Source organism: Etheostoma spectabile, unplaced genomic scaffold, assembly GCF_008692095.1.
Source record: "Etheostoma spectabile isolate EspeVRDwgs_2016 unplaced genomic scaffold, UIUC_Espe_1.0 scaffold00018835, whole genome shotgun sequence".
Classification (NCBI taxonomy): domain Eukaryota; kingdom Metazoa; phylum Chordata; class Actinopteri; order Perciformes; family Percidae; genus Etheostoma; species Etheostoma spectabile.
Genome location: NW_022604507.1, coordinates 116,186 through 135,605, shown reverse-complemented (window position 1 = coordinate 135,605; position 19,420 = coordinate 116,186). Strand labels below are relative to the sequence as shown.

At 40.2% G+C, this 19,420-nt stretch overlaps 7 non-coding genes across 7 annotated transcripts; 2 read left to right on the top strand and 5 right to left on the bottom strand.

The window, feature by feature from the left end:
* Window positions 1-6,340: 6,340 nt before the first annotated feature.
* Window positions 6,341-6,413, bottom strand: trnav-aac (transfer RNA valine (anticodon AAC)). The gene has a single exon. It is a non-coding gene; the product is annotated as a tRNA-Val (tRNA).
* Window positions 6,414-6,654: 241 nt separating this feature from the next.
* On the top strand, window positions 6,655-6,726 carry trnad-guc (transfer RNA aspartic acid (anticodon GUC)). Its single transcript has one exon. It is a non-coding gene; the product is annotated as a tRNA-Asp (tRNA).
* A 2,984-nt stretch (window positions 6,727-9,710) lies between these two features.
* Window positions 9,711-9,782, bottom strand: trnae-uuc (transfer RNA glutamic acid (anticodon UUC)). The gene has a single exon. It is a non-coding gene; the product is annotated as a tRNA-Glu (tRNA).
* Window positions 9,783-10,944: 1,162 nt separating this feature from the next.
* trnaq-cug (transfer RNA glutamine (anticodon CUG)) lies at window positions 10,945-11,016 on the bottom strand. The gene has a single exon. It is a non-coding gene; the product is annotated as a tRNA-Gln (tRNA).
* A 4,558-nt stretch (window positions 11,017-15,574) lies between these two features.
* On the bottom strand, window positions 15,575-15,647 carry trnam-cau (transfer RNA methionine (anticodon CAU)). Its single transcript has one exon. It is a non-coding gene; the product is annotated as a tRNA-Met (tRNA).
* A 1,004-nt stretch (window positions 15,648-16,651) lies between these two features.
* trnar-ccu (transfer RNA arginine (anticodon CCU)) lies at window positions 16,652-16,724 on the top strand. The gene has a single exon. It is a non-coding gene; the product is annotated as a tRNA-Arg (tRNA).
* A 1,976-nt stretch (window positions 16,725-18,700) lies between these two features.
* On the bottom strand, window positions 18,701-18,772 carry trnaq-cug (transfer RNA glutamine (anticodon CUG)). The gene has a single exon. It is a non-coding gene; the product is annotated as a tRNA-Gln (tRNA).
* Between the last annotated feature and the right edge of the window lie 648 nt (window positions 18,773-19,420).

Sequence of the window (19,420 nt, the reverse complement as noted above, 5' to 3'; positions counted from 1 at the left end):
AAAAATAAAAAAGACCAAAAACAAAAAAAATCACACTGATCATACAAAAAATAAAAAGTAAAAAGAAAGTTATATTGAGTATGAAAACTCTTGTTCATTACATTTTACTTCATAATTGCGACCCATGTGTTGTATTCATTGTTGCAAAACGTTCTGTATATAGTTTGTTTGGTACCATGACAACACCATTGATCTGAAGCTCGATGCTGTTCATGTAAATAGTTTTCAAATCAGCAATAAAATAAACAATTTTGATCAAACTCATATCAATTGCATGCTTAAATAACATTTCCGGTTTAGGCCCCGCCCAGTCCGAGTACGGATCCGGATACAGATAATTCATGTGGTAAAACAGATACAGATACAGATAATGCTGTACTCGCTCATCCCTAGTGTATATGCATTTATCAAAACAAAAGTTGATGTTTATAAATTATCAAAACAAAAGTTGATGTGTATATACATTAATTAAAAAGAAAGTTAATGGTTTAGCATTAATCTAAAAGAAAGTTAATGTGTTTATGCATTAATCTAAAAGGAAGTTGATGTGTATATTTATTGATCAGTTGACCTTGTGGCACAACGGTAGCGTGTCTGACTCCAGATCAGAAAGTTGTGTGTTCAAATTATGTCGGGATCAAATGTTTAGGGGGGGCAGTGGATCAGTCTGTATGGAGTTAGGTTGGGAACCAGAGGGTTGCTGGTTTAAGTCCCCATGTGGACCAAAGTGTGGGTTGGTGGCTGGAGAGATGCCACTTCATCTCCTGGGCTCTGAAGCAAGGCACTGAACCCCAAACCGCTCAGGGTGTTGGACCACTTGATATGTCAGTTTAAATAACCCTTTTGTTGTAAGAGAAATAGTTTAATTTGTTATGAATCTATTTTGTAATTTACACGTTTAAAAATATCAGAAAACATATTGATATTGCAGTTTTCATAATCAATATTGCAATATCACATTTGTCAATATCGTGCCGCCCTAGTGTGTGTGTGTGTGTGTGTGTGTGTGTGTGTGTTGGGAGTGGGGCTGCTAAATGTCAAGGGCTGGGAGGAGATGGATGCAGAACAACGTGGTCGTGGTAGTACAGTGTGTGTTGTGTGTGTGTGGGTGTGGTGTGTGTGTGTGTGTGTATGAGTGAGAGAGAGAGAGACAAATAAAAAAAGCTTCAAGTAGACTCTATAATATAATCATTTTGTTTCTATAATTTAAATTAAAATATCTGACTTTACTGCCACTATCTGTTTCTGCTTCTCTACCATATTTATAGTGTGGTGATTTGCATAATACCGATCATAGCCTACATCACATAAAAACTACCTCTGTCCCTGTTCTGTTTTTAAAAGACACAACATTAGGTTTTTAATCAGATTGATAGTCAAACTGAAAATGTCCCCGTGTTTCTCCATTTTCAGGGATTATGTTCCCAGTTTTGATCTCGGACGTCTAGTGACTTTGTTTCATATCAGAATATTCTATTACTACCCACTATGAATATTAAAATACACCTAACCATGTGTCCTGTATCATAGCTACATGTATGACCTTTGCAGCAAAAGAACGTGTGAAAATCAGTTTGGTATTCAGTGAGGTTGATTGGTTGTTTAGAGGCTAAAAACAGGTTTAAACTAACTGTCCCTGTTAAGGCTGTTGGGTGCTAACTCTAGCAGGAGGATACACGGGGTAGACACCACCGATTGGTTTCATTTCTCTCTCCACTGACAGACCTCCTAATGTACAACTACAGAGCTATGTGTTGAAATTGACTGGAATTCTCCTTTAAGGAAAAGTCCATCTGCTTTAAAAAGATGTCTTAATGCACCTCTCCATATTTCCTGACATTTACCGTTACAATCAGATATGTCACTGTAAAAAATAGAATGTTGGCACATGTAGGGAGCTGCGTTGGGAACCGGAGGGTCGCCAATTCAAGTCCCCATGCGGACCAAATTACAGAGTGTGGTTGGATGCCACGTCACATCCTGGGAACTGCCAGGTACCCCCCCAACCGCTCAAGGCGCTGGTCCAGCTGGTAGCCCACTCACTCTCACATCTCTCCATTAGTGCTTGAAAAGATCCTGAGTGTGTGTGTGTGTGTGTGTGTGTGATTGCTAACAAAGTGTACACAGAGTGTAAATTGTAATTTCCCCACTGGGGATTAATAAATATTATTGATTAAATTATATTAATCAAAAAGAAAGATGATGTTTGTATGTATTACTCAAAAAGAACGTATAGGCATATAACGTAGAGGCATATATGCATATGTGTATATGCCTTAAAAAGAACAGATATGCATTAATCAAAAAGAAAGATGATGTGTACATGCATTAATCAGTAGACCTCGTGGCGCAATGGTAGTGCGTCTGACTCCAGATTGCGTGTTCAAATCACGTCGGGGTCAAATGTCCTTACTGCAGTTCTTTCATGTGTGCATGAATAGGTCCTGTGTGTGTGTATTACAGCCCTGTGTGTGAGATTAATAACTGAGTGTAAATTGTAATTTCCCCACTGAGGATCATTAAATTATTTTAATCAATAAGAAAGATGATGTGTATATGCATTAAATGGTGTAGATGGAACATCGTAAGCACCTTTGATCTGCATTAAAGGATCAAAAGCATTCCTTTGATGTGCCAACTTTCTATTTTTTACAGTGACATATCTGATTGGTGGAACTCCCTGTTACCATGGAAATGTTCACTGCACCTGCAAACTCACCAACAGCCCTATTTCATGCTACTTTGACAAATTCTATGCTTTTCAGAATTTACATAAACAAATTTTAAGTTTCTAAAATAAAAGTAACTGTTAAAGAGATTATAAAACATCTATTAAGTTGTTCAAATTCAGCTTCATTAAATTAACCCATTAAGTTTCCGCATAACGCATCAGTACTAATATCAAATTCTATTGTAGGTGCTTTCTGCATATTTTTCGTCATTTGACACTTATATACACAATATATGTATCAGATCCAACTCTGTATCTGAATATTAGGACTGGGATCAGGGTAAAAAATGATATACACCCCCCCCCCCTCCTTCTCTCCTGGTTAGTAGATTTTAATCAAGTATATTTATCAATAAACAATGAAATGAAGAATACAAATGTTCCGATAAATGTGCTAGTTTACTGATATGTATATAAGCAGATTTTAAAAATTATCTGTAAAAAATCTTTCAATGAAAATGAAAATCATTATCTGTAATTACCAATGTGCCAATATCAAAGAATCAAATCAAAGTTCTTTATTAAACTTATTCAACACTGTCTGCTCGAGTTATCTTAGCTTGCTAGATGAAAATAAATAGACAGGGTTGTAACCTAGCAACACTTATTGTTTGTAAGACACCATTTTGTTTTTGATTACTCAATCTTAGGGACATCTCTCAGAGGAAAAAAAATGCTGCTAATATCCTGTCTCTGAAAATAACCTCAGGCCCCAGAGGGTTAACCGAAATACAAGTCAGGAATAACTAGAACTGCCAACAATTATGACGGGTCCAAACCCCCCCCCCCCCATGCAAGTTGGCCCCAATGACCTGGGGAGCGCACAAAAGTGGAACCAAAGCAAAACAATGGGGGAGGGGGCAAATGTCAGGAAATATGGAGAGGTGCATGTAACAGTATGGATTCAGCCGACTGTTGGCACTAAACAAATGGCTTTCAACTGAATGTACCGTCCATTCTCTGCAGTTCATTGACAATTTTAGCATTTTCTGGGACCGCAGACATCTTTTTGAAGCAGATGGACTTTTCTTTAAAGGAGAATTCCAGTCAATTTCAACACGTAGCTCTGTAGTTTGTACATTAGGAGGTCTGTCAGTGGAGAGAGAAATGAAACCAATCGGTGGTGTCTACCCCGTGTTATCCTCCTGCTAGAGTTAGCACCCAACAGCCTTAAACAGGGACAGTTAGTTTAAACCTGTTTTTATCACTCCAAATCCCCTTTGTGAAAACAAGGACAAGGAGTGAAACACTGACACACACACACACACACACACACACACACACAGTTCATTTTGTCATGTTGCTACTTGTGCATGTGAAGCACCAGTGTTGGCACACACAGAAACACACACACAGACACACATACACACAGTTTATATTGTCATTTTGCCAATGTTCGCACACACATGCATGCACGCACACACATACACACAGTTTATATTGTCATGTTGCCAATGTTTGCACACACATGCATGCACGCACACACAGAAACACAGCTAAGGAAATGCACTTAGTTCCATTCCATCAATGTTTTTATTTAAAAATCAGATCCAAACCCAACAAGAGAACTGACAGCAGAACTAGAACACTGACAGAGTTCCAGTACATTTCCATCCAACCCTTTGGAGAGGTAAGTCCCACTCTACAGCAGAGCTAAAACTACTTTTACTGAACTGTTTCTGTTTAGTAGAGCTGGATTGTGATGGGGAAGGAGTACATTCACTTCTCTCACATTCTTCTTCAAATGAATAACTTTTTTATCAGTTATGTTCCAACTAGCAGGACAGTAAGACGTGTTGTGATCAGAAGATGCAAATACACTTTTTCTTTGGGCTCTGTACCAAATTTGGTGAAGTTTGGCCCTTGGGGGCGCTATAATCACCGTTCATTGGTTTTCTATTAAAAAGTCAATGCATTTCAGTGGGAGAATTGCAACATGTCTGCCACAGTAAATGCTATAAACATGAAACCTGTGATGATAGTTTGTCATGCCTCTGAGGCAGTTATGACCGTAGACATATAAAGAGCAGACGCCGCATTGACCGCTACTGCCTACTGGCGCTGACGAGCCGCGGGGCCGCCATCTTGGATCGGTCACCAGCTCCACTCAGTGGAACGTGTTTGGCAGGTGCAATGAGGTGTCAGCGCATTTAATACATCATACCTCACTGAATACAGAACTGATTTTCCACGTTCTTTTGTTGCAAAGGTCATACATGTAGCTATGATACAGAACAGTAATAGAATATTCTGATATGATATAAAGTCACCAGACGTCTGAGATCAAAACTGGGAACATAATCCCTGAAAATGGAGAAACACGGGGACATTTCCAGTTTGACTATCAATCTGATTAAAAACCTAATGTTGTGTCTTTAAAAACAGAACAGGGACAGAGGTAGTTTTTTATGTGATGTAGGCTATGATCGGTATTATGCAAATCACACACTATAAATATGGTAGAGAAGCAGAAACAGATAGTGGCAGTAAAGTCAGATAATTTAATAAGTAGAAGAAACAATATGATTATATTATTAGAGTCTACTTGAAGCTTTTTATATTTGTCTCTCTCTCTCACACACACACACACACTCACACACACACACACACACTGTACTACTACGTTGTTCTGCATCCATCTCCTCCCAGCCCTTGACATTTAGCAGTCCCACTCCCCACATCTACACATATACACACACAGACACACACACACAGACACACAGACACACACACACAGACACACACACACACACACACACACACACAGTAGGGCTGCACGATATTGACAAAATGTGATATTGCAATATTGATTATGAATACTGCAATATCAATATGTTTTCTGATATTTTTGCTGTTGCGCCACAAGGTCTACTTACTAATGCATATACACATCAACTTTCTTTTACATTACTGCATATACACATCAACTTTCTTTTAGATTAATGCATATACACATCAACTTTCTTTTACATTGTCCTTCGGGTCCAGGGGACCCGTGGCATTGGCCTTGTGGGTCCTTGGGACCCGTGGCATTGTCCTTTGGATCCCGGGGACCCTTGACTTTGTCCCTTGGGTCCTTTTTATGGGTGTTACAGCAGGTATGAGTAGTTTCCATTTTTGTGGATGAAATAAACTTGACATGCCGTTAAGTTTACTCTTCAGCAGGTGGAGACATTTCATTTCAGACACAGATGCTTTGTTAAACATCAACAGACTAGAAATAGACTTAATAGGAATTAGCAGAGGATTGTTTCGATCCATCGACCTCTGGGTTATGGGCCCAGCACGCTTCCGCTGCGCCACTCTGCTCTGCTGTTCATGTATAGGGGCTGGAAAATCTGTCATTCACATTTCTGTTGTCTAAAACAGTTTCTATCTGTATGTCCTATATGTAAAAATAAACATAACAAATACGTGGACTAGTTTTTCTGCATTAATTTTAGACCGGATATTCCTGAATCTCTGAATGTGATGACTACTGCACTGGGGAAACTTCGGCAGGCCTGGCCACGATTTCACGTCGTGGCCAGGGAGATTTTTCCGTGAAGGTCATTGAGAGTTTAACTTCGCAGAGTTTGATTGTGCGAAGTCGATACAAACAAAGAAATGTGTTTCCGCCCTGTTTCGAACAGGGGACCTTTCGCGTGTTAGGCGAACGTGATAACCACTACACTACGGAAACTGACGAAATGCGTTTATTTTGCATATTTGTGGGAAAATGCACCATTTTTATTTTACTGCGAATGTTCAAAATGCTACAAAATAGAGATTTTAAACTAGATTCAGTCACAGATGCTTTGTCATGGATTTGAATGATAGCAAATATGTAGTAAACCTAAATATTTCTACATGCATTGACTGTGGTCTGAATCTTGGAATAGGGCCACCTATTTCTTGATGTGCCAAATATTAAGCTTGGGCATTCCTCGTTAGTATAATGGACAGTATCTCCGCCTGTCATGCGGAAGATCGGGGTTCGATTCCCCGACGGGGAGACTTTTCTACCAGCTGACCAATGCTACAAGGCCTCGAGGAAGTCCCGGTGAACGCGTGGGACTTCTCGGTAAAGTGGGCCTTGGCTCAAGCTGTGTTCAGCATGGGAGGAGAACTCCTGATCCTATATGGGAATACTTTCAAGCGATGGAAAGGGCACATCTCCTGGACATGAACAAAATGTCACAAGACGCAGCAGGAGTTGGGAGAGTGTCAAGTCTAGCCACCTTGGAATTCCGTTTCTGCTCTTTGCAGACTATGTGGTTCATTTGGCTTTATCAGGCATTGATCTACAGCTTCCACTGGGGTGAATCATGAGGGGGAAAGCGGGCCTTGTCTCAGGCTGTGTTCAGCATGGGAGGAGAACTCCTGACCCTAAATGGGAATATTGTCACGCGATGGAAAAAGCATATCTACTGGACATGAACAGCACCTCACAAGGCGCAGCAGAAGGTGGGAGAGTGTCAAGTCTGGGCACCTTATAATTCCTTTTCTGCTCTTTCCAGATTATGTTGTTCTGTTGGCTTCATCAAACAGTGATCTACAGCGCCCACTGGGGCAGATTGAAGTCCAGTGTCAAGCATTCGGAATCAAAGTCAGCCCCTCCAAATCTCAAAGCTCAGGATTTCTCCCATCGGGTTGGGAGTCAATTACTGTCCCAAGTGAAGACGTTCTTGTGTCTCAAAAGCTTATTTCAAACAGTGCAACTTGTTCCAACACAAAAACCACAATACTACTGAAACTTTGGATGGTCGCCTCCGCCTCTCACACGGAAGACTGGGGTTTTATTTCCCGATGGGGAGATCTGTCTACCAGCTGCTAATTATTTCCCAAGGCTAAATCGACACTAGTATCATCTGCCAGAGTAGTTTGGATACGAGGCCCAACCATAGCAAAAGATATGACATTTTTTAAGAATGTATTATAGTGGATATACTCCAAGAAAGACAAAGGTTTTACAAAAGGATTGAGAATGATCCTGCTATCAAAGATATGTTTTCAGTGATATGATCACCTACGATATGCAGACAGCAGGAACCTCAGGATCCAGGAACGTAGGCAACAGCAGGAACCTAAGGACGGATCCAAGAATGTATAAAACATCAACTATGAGACTAGGAAGTTGAGGTTCAGTAGTTCAGGGTAGTTTTAAATTACTATATTTTTACTTGTACTTGAGTAGATTAGTGAAGAAGAAGCTGTACTCTTACTCCGCTACATTAGGCTACAATGAGCTCGTTACTTTTCTTTTTACCTCTTTGGTATTCTACGCGTCATTGTTTTTACCCCAGCGTACGTCTCATTTTAATGTTTCATTTTGACAGAGAGAGAGAGTCTTCCGCTTAAGGCTCTACCACGTGACTGTGTTCCACCAATCAAACAGCGTTGTGCAGTCACGTGACCATACTCGTTCTCAGCGGCGGGACCATAGACTGTATGTATCTATGGGCGGGACGTGTTAGCTTACAGTCGTAGCAAAACAAAGAATCAACCGTCGCCAAGGCAACACCGACGTGGAGGAACCCCCCGGCCTCATAGTGAAAGCATGGTTATCTTTTAGGAAAAGTGCGAAACAGCAGCTACGTCATGCGGCGTCTTCTGTGTCGACCAAAACAAACGGACATGTGAGCGTTCAACAAGTCAACATCTAACCTGAGGAAACGTAGCAGTAGTTTTAGTTTTTGCTGTGGAGAGGTGGATCTTTGTCTTTTAGGTTACATACAGTATGGTTTGCACATGCAGTATCCATCCAAATTTAATGTGACAAGTCTCTCACTTAAGCTATTTTGTAATTAATAAATTAATTTTCATTTATTTTATTGATTGGATGAACAATAGTTTGCCTAAATATGATTAATTTGTATTTTTGTCTGTCTGATTGATGCTTGTGTTAACCCTGGGGGCCCTGAGGCCATTTTTACAGTTTAATTTCCGTCTGGATTTATTTTATAAAAAGCTTGTAAACATCAACCCTGTTGTCTACAGTCAAGATATGAACATCATTTTTTAGGACAAACTGGGCTATTAGAATATTTGGGTTGCAGTGAGGTCACTTGCATGCTAAAAATGGTTGTAGGGCCTTAAAGATAAATAAATAAATACATGAATCTTCCAGATATGTATGATATCACAGACATATAAGTAAAACCTAAGCCATTTTCCATTCTAAAACACTTCTCATATGTCTTGGGAGTCACACTGTGAAGAAATAATCATTATAACTTATACAGTTGACAAAATACATGCATTGTTTTCCAAAAAATTCAAGACGTTTTGCTCTCATGACATTTACTTATGCCAATAATAACATAATAATGTCATATTTATTGATATTACACCCACAGCAATGTTATACAAGCAAATATGTGTCTAAATAGTGCATAATTTGGCCTTCCATAGAGTAAATAGGCATTTTTGTCCCCTCTGGCCTTCCATACAAGAGGGGTGCCTTTATCTCCCATATATGGGCATGCACTTCCTGAAAAATAGACAGGACAGACACAGAGCGAGAGATCAGAGATTAGACAAACGATTCAGCGGCAGAAATGAGCCAAAACACGATGAATTATGGATATAAAGTGGACCAATCTTGGATATAACAGTATGGATTTAAAGCCCCCTGTAGAGGCTAAAAAGACAGGGAAAAGACCTCCGTAAACCTGAAAACGTCAGAATTTAAACGAAACCGAAAGTGAGTAAATCGCTCGTATGGTTCAAAAGTTATTAAACTATGAATCAGAGGTACTTTTTTACTCGTGGGCGAGTGTCTCGGTCTCAGAGGGTTAAGAAAAAAAATGACGTTACTCACTACTTGAGTAGTTTTTTCATCAAGTACTTTTTTACTCTTACTCAAGTAATTATTTGGATGACTACTTTTTACTTGAGTCATATTATTCTGAAGTAACAGTACTTTTACTTGAGTAAAATTTTTGGCTACTCTACCCACCTCTGGAGATCGTACAGATCTTTACCGGCTAAATACCAATTCCCATACCGGGAGTTGAACCCGGGCCACCTGGGTGAAAACCAGGAATCCTAACCGCTAGACCATATGGGACTGACCACATATTAATAACAGGGATTTCATGAATCAATTCATAGTCTGGCTGGAAATAGGCCTTCTCTTGAACGTGAATTAAGAAGCTTCTTAAGTAAGTTTTATCTTGAAGCTTTTGAGTGTTCTTTAGGTTTTTATCTGCTTTAACTATTACCGGACAGCGGGGGCACGGAGCAGAGCAGACCGGCCGTTAGGGAGGAATCCTCCTCCGTGTTCAGCTCCGTTTTGAACTGGCGGTAAAAAACTTAACGTTGGAACTTTATGACAAAGAGAAATGTTGACGGGTTGATTTCTGTTAATAACAAACACAACTATAGTCAATAGAAAAAGAAAATATATATATGAAAAGCCGTCTTGATTCATCTTTCCACTGTTCCTACAATCACCACTCTGGTCTGGTTGGAAACTAAAGGATCTAAATAAAAAATTTGGAGTTTAAACAGAGACACAACAGGAAAAATAAATCCATCAAATCAAGTCCCCAATAATCAGCATGTGGCCTTGTTTTATTTCAGGTAGTCAGCATGGCGCTGTTCCACATTCCCAGACATTTAAAACAAGTCAATCATTGGCGTTATTCTACGAGTCAGATGAATAAATCAGCTGTTTGCTATTTGAGCTGCTCTGTTTCCTGCTGGTCCTTCATTCTTTAGTGTCCTCTGGAAACAGGTTGCTGTCCTTTATGTTTCTTTTGGATGACATCATCAGTGTCTTTGCTTTAGTCTGAAGAAACTCCAACAGATTTAAAACCACATGCAGTCACAGAAAATACAAACAGGGAATAGAAAATGTCAGACAAAGAATATGAAATGAAAAGTCCCAAAGTAGGAAAATATAATGTTAATCTACCAAACAGCAATAACTGGAGAGCATCCAATTAAACATGGCCGACTTCCAGTATGTTAGTAATGAAGAGAGGAATGTTTGGACATATTACAGATTCATTTTATTTTTATTTAACCTTTATTTAAGCAGGAACAATCCCATTGAGCTACAGTAACTCTTCTTCCAGGGAGTCCTGGCAAGACAGACGGCAATAAGTTCAATAAAACATAAAAGACAGGACAATGGTTCCATACCACACCACAAATCTCTATAGACACTACAAAAAAACAAGACATTACACTTAACTTAAGCTAATCCATCCATGCAACTTAAAGAAAGGTTCCACTGAGATTTGAACTCAGATCACTGGATTCAGAGTCCAGAGTGCTAACCATTACACCATGGAACCTTCAAAAATTTTGTAAGGGTTTGCTTATCAGTTTCTTTCATAATATACACATGTGTGATATTTAAGGCACACTCACAATCACAACAAAGATGAAAAAGCAACAATTACAGGCCAACTTGAGTCATTTAGTTAGCTAAGCATTCAGAGGATGTGGGAAAAAGCAAGTCAAGAACAGGTTTTAAAGGACTTGCCACAGACAGTGAATACAGCAGTAGATATGTCTACTGTGTACAAACACATGGTAACTTTACATCTGTTGACAATAAGGATGCTAACAAAACACTGTACTTGCATTTGCGTTTCTTGCGCACATTCATGTTCTCTTAAATGTAAAGAACATGGCAATCTGTCATGGATCCGTCACAGATGCTTATAACTCCTACAGCAGAGCTCCACTCGGCATGTCTGACCACAACTCTGTTCATTTGGTTCCGTCTAACAAACCAGCCCTGAAGAAAAACAAGCCGAAACGAAACTTAGTTCCGGTTTGGTCAGATGAATCAATCCAGTGTCTACAGGAATGCTACTGCTGCACTGACTGGGATCTATTCAAAAACAAATGTAAGGACCTTGATGAGCCCAAAGAGACTGTTTCTGCATACATCACCTTCTGTGAAGACTTAGTCATCTCTCGTAAATCCATCTCCATATGTCCAAATAATATACCATGGGTCTCCAAATTTGTCAAAAGCATAATTAATCAACGAAATATTAGCTTCAACCAAGGTAACATGACTCAATACAGAGTACTTCAAAAACAAGCTAAAAAGGAACTTAAGCTTGCAAAACTTAATAATGAGGACAAAGTTTAGAACATGCTGAGCACAGGTCACTCACGTCCTCCATGGGAGGGTGTGAAGGCAATGATGGGGATGCAACCTAAGAAGTGTCTGATCTCCCTCAATGGCATGTCACACCTTGCCCTCTCAAATGACAACACTTTTTATAATTGTTTTAATATTTATGATTTTAGTGAGGAGCTGTCAGTTTTTAATAACATTGCCCCAACGCTTAAAAACAAGAACAGGCTGCAATGTATAGTTAAGGTGCGTGGCGAGAATTCTCACAACCCTCTGACTGACTTAAACTCTGTATATGAGACAAGGTCCCTCAAGAAGGCCCAATAAGTCCTGGCCGACCCTACTCACCCCTGAAAAGCTGCTTCATCTTGTTGCCGTCTGGACAAGGACAAACAGACACAAAAACTCTTTTGTCCCTGCTGCTATAGGCTTCTTTAATAAGTCAAGGTGAGGTGTGGACTTCTGTATAGTACGTGTTTATTTGTTTCCAGATGTATGGCTGTTGTATTGAATAACCTGTGTGTTATTTATGTTACATGCTGCTGCACAACAAATTGCCCCCAAGGATAATAAAGACTCCTTGAACTTGAAGGGCATCAGGACTTGGTAAAAAGGTCCTCCGCAGAAGTTTTGTCTCTCATCCAAGAGACTTCTTTAGTTGTTTTTGTTTTTTACACAGAAAGGTTGGACACAGTGCCCACTCCCCTATCCATATCTGAGAATTGAAAGCTGTGGGGAAAGGGGGGTTCCAAAGCTTATAGACCATTCAACAAGCAGTTCTGATGCACTATACTAGCCCATTCAGGATGAGCACTGTATACTCTGACTGCAGCAACACAAGTTCAAATTTCAGTGATCCCTAATTTTTATGGTGATTGTGAGACTGAATGCAAAGTGTGTATCCCCCATGTAACTCAAAGCCTATCACTTCCAGTCTACTGTCAAATTTGGAACTCCTTCAAGTTACATTAACGACCAGGTGACTCCTCAACATGCCCCCACCAACATACTGTTTACAGTCTAAATGGCCAAGGACATTAAACCTGTACGCTTACTTTAAACTAAATGTGGAAAGTTGAAAGGTTGATTTTTTTCACCTATACTGTGGCTTAAAACACATACCACCAAGATTTGAACTCAGATCGCTGGAGTCAGAGGCCAGAGTGCTAACCATTACACCATGGAACCTTTAAAAGTGTTGCAAGTGTTTGCTTGACAGTTTCTTTCATAATATCCACATACTATTGATATGATATGATATTGAAGGCACACAACAATCACAACGAAGATGAAAAAGCAACAATTATTGGCCAACTTAAGTCATTTAGTTAGCTAAGCATTCAGAGAATGTGGGAAAAGGCAAGTCAAGAACAGGTTTTCCAAAAGTAGAATGGGAGCCAGAGCGTTCTTCTCCTGTGGAACCAGGTTCCAGTTTGGGTTCAGGAGGCAGACACCATCTCCACATGTAAGAGTAGGCTTAAGACTTTCCTCTTTGATAAATCCTATACGTAGGGCTGGCTTGGGTGAGTCCTGAACCATCCCTTAGTTGTGCTGCTATAGGCCTAGACTGCCGGGGGACTTCCCATGATGCACTAGGTACCTCTCTCTTCCTCCTTCTCTCCATCTGTATGCAACCTCATATGCCTTTGAGATACAAGAACTTCTTCACTTGCGTAAATGGCCTATTTGTGCAAACAAAAGGTGGAAACAGATGATCTTAAGTGTAGGGTTTGGTGATTTTATTACCCCTAAAGTGTTTGCAGGTGCTTAGCATTATTAGCACCACACTCAAACCATCTGAGCTAACCGGCCTGCTTTTTAAGTGTTTGAAAAAGAAAGATTTCCGGAAACAAACCAGGCGAAATCAAGCAAAATTGGGCCAGTTCTGGATGGGCTACCTGGTTGTGTATGGTTTGTAGGGACTGCATATGTTTTCGGAGTTGCAAAAAAGACATGGAAAGCATAGCTATAGAGTCCAAACCAAGATGATGCATGCTCCTATTCTATTTCTGGAGGTATACAGGAGTTTCTCGAACCCTCAATCTTCTGATCCAAAGTCAGACGCCTTGTCCATTAGGCCACATGGTTGCAAAAAAAAAGGAATATTTCCAAATCTGAATTTCCACGGTTTATCTGAAATTCAGGAGTGAGGTAACATTTGTAAGAAAGGCAGACTAATTAGGTGGCCAGTTAGCTTTTGGTGAAGGAAATAGATTGAATGCTAGGCACATCAGTTACCTGTGACTCATATTTGCACTTGCTGAGCAGACAACCTTACAACTGTATGTTTTTGGCCTTGCTACAAAAGACGTGGAAAGCAGAGCTATAGAGATTGAGACTTGTTTTGCGCTAATGGCCAATTTGTGCATAAAAAGGTGGATACAGATGCTCTTGGGCGTAGGGTTTGGCGATTTTAGTACCCCTAAAGTGTCTGCCGGTGCTTAGCATTTTAGCACCACACTCAAACAATCTGAGCTAACCGGCCTGCTTTTTAACTGTTTAAAAAGAACAGATGTCCAGAAACAATTAAGGCCAAATTGAGCAAATTGAGCCAAATTGTCCGAGTTCTGGATGAGCTGGAGGAGTTGTACACTTTGGCAATTCTGAACACTTTCAGACACTGTTGTATCATGTAAGTAACATGCACAAGTCTTTAAAAAGAATTGTGGCTGTTTTTCATGCAGGTTTGCATCATGACAATGCGGGTGCTATCTCTAAATGAACAATGGCCAACCTACATCCATCTTGATAGCACCCAAATCTCTGTGCTGATCTCCCTGCTTGAATGGCAAGTCATCTGGTGGATTTTTCCCGTCAAGAGGAAGCGGATCAAGAGGGAGAGTTGTTTTATCGTTTTCACCAGCAATAAAGTTTATTTGTCCACAAATTGCAATAGGTTATCAACGTTTTCAGCGAAAAAGAATACCACAGCTCAAGTCCCTGATAAGGCAACAGCTTGATTGTGTGATATGTATGAAGTGCTCGCTAACGTCATCTGTCATGCAGGTTTGCAGGATGTTCACAGTCTGCTAGTGGCCATGATGAGTTGTGACTTTGAGCTTTTTAACCGTTTTGGTCAATTTAGCCAATTTTCAACCAGTTTGTGCAATAACATTTGGTGTTCTCAGGCATTGTGCAAATTATGGTCTACCCTCCTGCTGTCCAGAAGACCGTGATCATGGCAACAGCTTAATGGTCTTCATTTACTTTAATTTGTAGTTCAGCAGATTGTTTTTTCCACAGCCAGCTGCTTTAGAAGCCTGGGTAGCTCAGTCGGTAGAGCATCAGACTTTTAATCTGAGGGTCCAGTGTTCAAGTCCCTGTTCATGTGTAAAGTTTCACATTCTGCTAGATGAGTTGTCCATTTGACATGCCTGAACACTTCAGATACTGCCATATCATTTGTGTTCCATGCACAAGTCTTTAAACAGATTTGTCGCTGTTTTTCAAGCATGTTTGTATCATAACAATGTTGCTGGTAAGTCTAAATGAACAATGGGCAACCTACATCCATCTTGCTAGCACCCAAATCTCTGTGCTGATCTCCCTGCTTGGATAGTATGTCTAAGGACAATAACACATATGTTCTATAACCCTTTTCATTGGTTTGCTAACACTCTTAAAAAATTCCTTTCATTGTATCAATCTCAGAAATAACCAAAGAATGACAAATTCCATTTATGTTCTAGTACCAGTGTTCAACCACCTGAATGTCACTGTTTCCGCATTAGTTGTGTTTTTCTTGTTTTTAAAACACCTGCCCCGTGTGAGGGTTGAACTCACGACCTTCAGATTATGAGACTGACACGCTGCCTACTGCGCCAACGAGGCTATAAATGGCATTGCAATGGTTGGGAAAATTTCAGAAAAACTAACAATTTGGTCTTTAATCTCAATAAAAACAATGTATCTGGAAACCTATGTACTCACACAAAGGCTAAAATTGACCCTAGATGCTTTGTCATGACCCCATGAAAAAGCCAGGACAAAAGACCGTGTGCAAAGGTTGAAGGAAATGCGAGAATATGACCACAACAAAAGAAATGATAATTAAATGATGGTGGTAGTCAGTTTAGTCAGTGGTGAATGTATATGCATGGATGAGTGTGAGGTATGGTGTCAGCGATTTATGCTGAACAGTGTAAAACTAACAAAGATGAGCGGGAGAGGTGCTGGACTGAGAGACCTCTAGGGCAATCACAGATGCACAACCAATAATAAAACACTACTGAGTGAATGCGTTCAGAAAATGAAGAACATTGTTCAGAAAGCTTAATGAAGCTTCATTTGACCATAACTATTAACCACCTGAACCTGGTAAAAGGTATGAGGTACTCATGCATAGCCAGCTAGTGATTTACCTTCTGAAGATGGTGGTCGGCATGCCAACGAGGCTTGGAAATTTGCAGTTGGTGATTCAGAGGAGATGTAACAGTTTAAAGTGTAAAGTAACTTAATTTTCTAAATTGTCCACCTACAGTGCCAACGAGAGCTCTACTCTAATATTACCGGGTACGCAATAGCTATTCAATTTAGAAGGTATTGTTGATCTCAGAAACAACGATAGACAGCACCATCTTATCAAAATGCCCATGTATGTGTTTGCAAAAACATTCACATGAACTTGCAAATCAATTGATGAGATTTTGGAGGTCAAAGGTTCAATGTCAAGGTGACTGTGTCCTCATGTCTGTCCATCCAATTCTTGTGAATGCAATATCTCTGAACGCCTAGAGGGAAGCACTTCAAAATCTAGAGGTCAAGGTTACTGTTTCATTATGTCTCCAGAACTGTATATGTATTTCTCCTGAACTGTTGAGTTTGGGTGACGTAAAGCCCCAGTGGCCTAATGGATAAGGCACTGGCCTCCTAAGCCAGGGATTGTGGGTTCAAGTCCCATCTGGGGTGGTTTTCAGCAGAGTGGCGCAGTGGAAGTGTGCTGGGCCCACAACCTAGAGGTTGATAGTTCAAAATCATCCTCTGCTAGCTCTGTTTTGCTGGTGACACAATGGTAGAAACTCTGAAAGGGAGATGAATCAAGAGATTATGATTTCCATGGTGAGATGAATCATGTTATAACTGCTGGAAAAGTTGTTGACAGCCCATGAAAAGTAGCAAATCGCGTTCTGGCAGTTTTCTGTCCATTTTAAAAATTGACATCCACTACCCTGTCAGGACCCTGTAGTAATGCTGTCTTTCCAGTGATGTGATTGGTAAGTGGTTGGGCTGTATACAGGTTTTAATCATATCCATCGGTTGCATGGACGGGACATCAATACCCTGGTTCTACCGCCTGATCGCTGTCTTGTCTTTGTCGTTCAACAACTATTTGGGCTCACACCTAAACGCACCCAAAGCATCTCAGCCGAAAATCACACTGCACCTCAAAAGTGCTCTCAAGCACTCCCAGCTGTGCTTTTGCAGAAGAGCGCCTTGTTTTCTTTTAGCTTAGAAAAAGGCTTTAGCTTGACAAGGTAAACAAATTGATCCATAGTGCTACTCATTAGTGTGTCCACTTCAGTTATGTATTGAAGCACATCCTTAGAGCTAATGGCCCTCATTTATTAACCTAACGTACGACAGGCTTCACGTGAGATTCATGAAACGTTCGTATCACACCAATCAGAGCGTAAGAATGATCGTACATTGATAAATGCAGCAGCTGGAAACGATCATAATTAAAATTATCACACCCCATTATATTCTCGGTTTTGAGGCATCGCCGCTACTATTTACGACATGGACAGACGTAATCCGGCTAAGAAGAGCCATTTTTCAGAGGTGGCGATTGCAAACCTTGACATCTCAGGTGCTCTGGTGCAGCCAGCTACCACCAGGACCAGGAGCAGCCGGCTACCACCAGGCCCAGTAGAATATGCCGCCTAAGAAAAATGCAATCCTACCCGATGAGGTTGAGGAGATAAAGAAATCTCTGGACTTCTTGTCGGCGGAGATTTCAACAGAAGAAAAATCATAGATCTGATGAGTAAAATACAAACGCTAAACGGGCAAAACGTGGAGAAGATTGCTTTTCTGAAACTTGAGTTGCTGACCTCGAGCAATGCAATGTGATTATCAGCGGCCTGAGAACCAAACAACGGAACCATGCCAGGATGGCCGCAGACGCTGGCTACACCACTGCTAGGCTGAGGGAAGCTCTCGAGGAGGAGAAGGAGACGCTGGAACAACAGGTGATTTGCTTTTTGGACAGCAAAGGCATTTATGTTGATAGCAGGGACGTTGAGGATTGTCATAGTCTTCCGAGCAAAAACAAACGGCCACTCCATTGGTAATAATCCGGTTCACCAACAGAAAGAAAAAGTCCGCACTTCTCAGACAAGGAAGGAAATTAAAAGGCATCCAAGTTTACATCAACAAACACCTCACCAAGAAAAATGCTGATATTGCCAAGAAAGCACTCATACTCAGAAAACAAAACAAGATCCAGGCAACATGGGCAAGAAATTGTAAAATATACATCAAACTTCACGGGTTGACGCCTGAGGCAGCAAAAGAGATTGAAGTGATTCTCATCAGGGACATCACCGAGCTGGATAAGTTTGAAGAAGGAATGAATCAAGAGCAACATAGGCCTACATAAGGTAACTGCATACAAACTGAATTGGACGTATCAAACACAATGATCATGGCAAACTTGGACAGAAACTTCTCTGTTACATATAATCAACTGAACTTTCAAACTTTCAAATACACAGAACATAAACCACAAGACATTGAAAACAACATTGACCAAGATAATAATTTCTACAGTAGTTCTCACTGCCAGTGTGAATATTACACAGTTAAACCTGTAAGCTTACTGTAAACTAGATGTGGAAAGTTGAAAGGTTGATCTTTTTTACCTGTGGTGTGGCTTAAAAACCAGGTTCCACCGAGACTTGAACTCAGATCGCTGGATTCAGAGTCCAGAGTGCTAACCATTACACCATGGAACCTTTAAAAGTGTTGCAAGGGTTTGTTAACTAAAATGGACTAGTCCATACACACAATATATACATACTCTAAACAGAACAATACAGAGGCCGTCAGAGATGGCAAAAGTACTCACTGCCCGTGCTCAAGTAGAAGAAGAGATAATTGTGTTAACAAATACTCTGGTAAAAGTAGAAGTACTGATTTAACTTCTTTACTCAAGTAAAAGTACCAAAGTACAGGCTTAGCAATATAATTAAAATATAAAAGTAAAAGTAGCCTTATGAATGACAAAGCTACCTGGGCCAGACAGATGTTACTAGAGAGCACACTGAGAAACTACAGTGGACATGGAGAAAAGACTCTTTATTCTTTATTCTTTATATGCCATTGCCTACATTTTAAATGGCCGTCTACCAATAGGCCTGAAACATATATAAACATATAGCCTATTTATATTGACAGAGACTGGGACTCCAGGTTAATAAGATTCTGACCGAGTAGCAAGATATGAATTCAAGTGTGATTTTGTGAGAAGTCTGTGTATGTTCCAATTTAATTAGATTAAATTTCGTAATGGTAACTCCAGGGAAATTATTTGAAATTTAGTGAGGACTAGATTAGAACTGGATTTAAAGCTGATTCTGGTTTCCAACTTCGGCCCAGGTGTG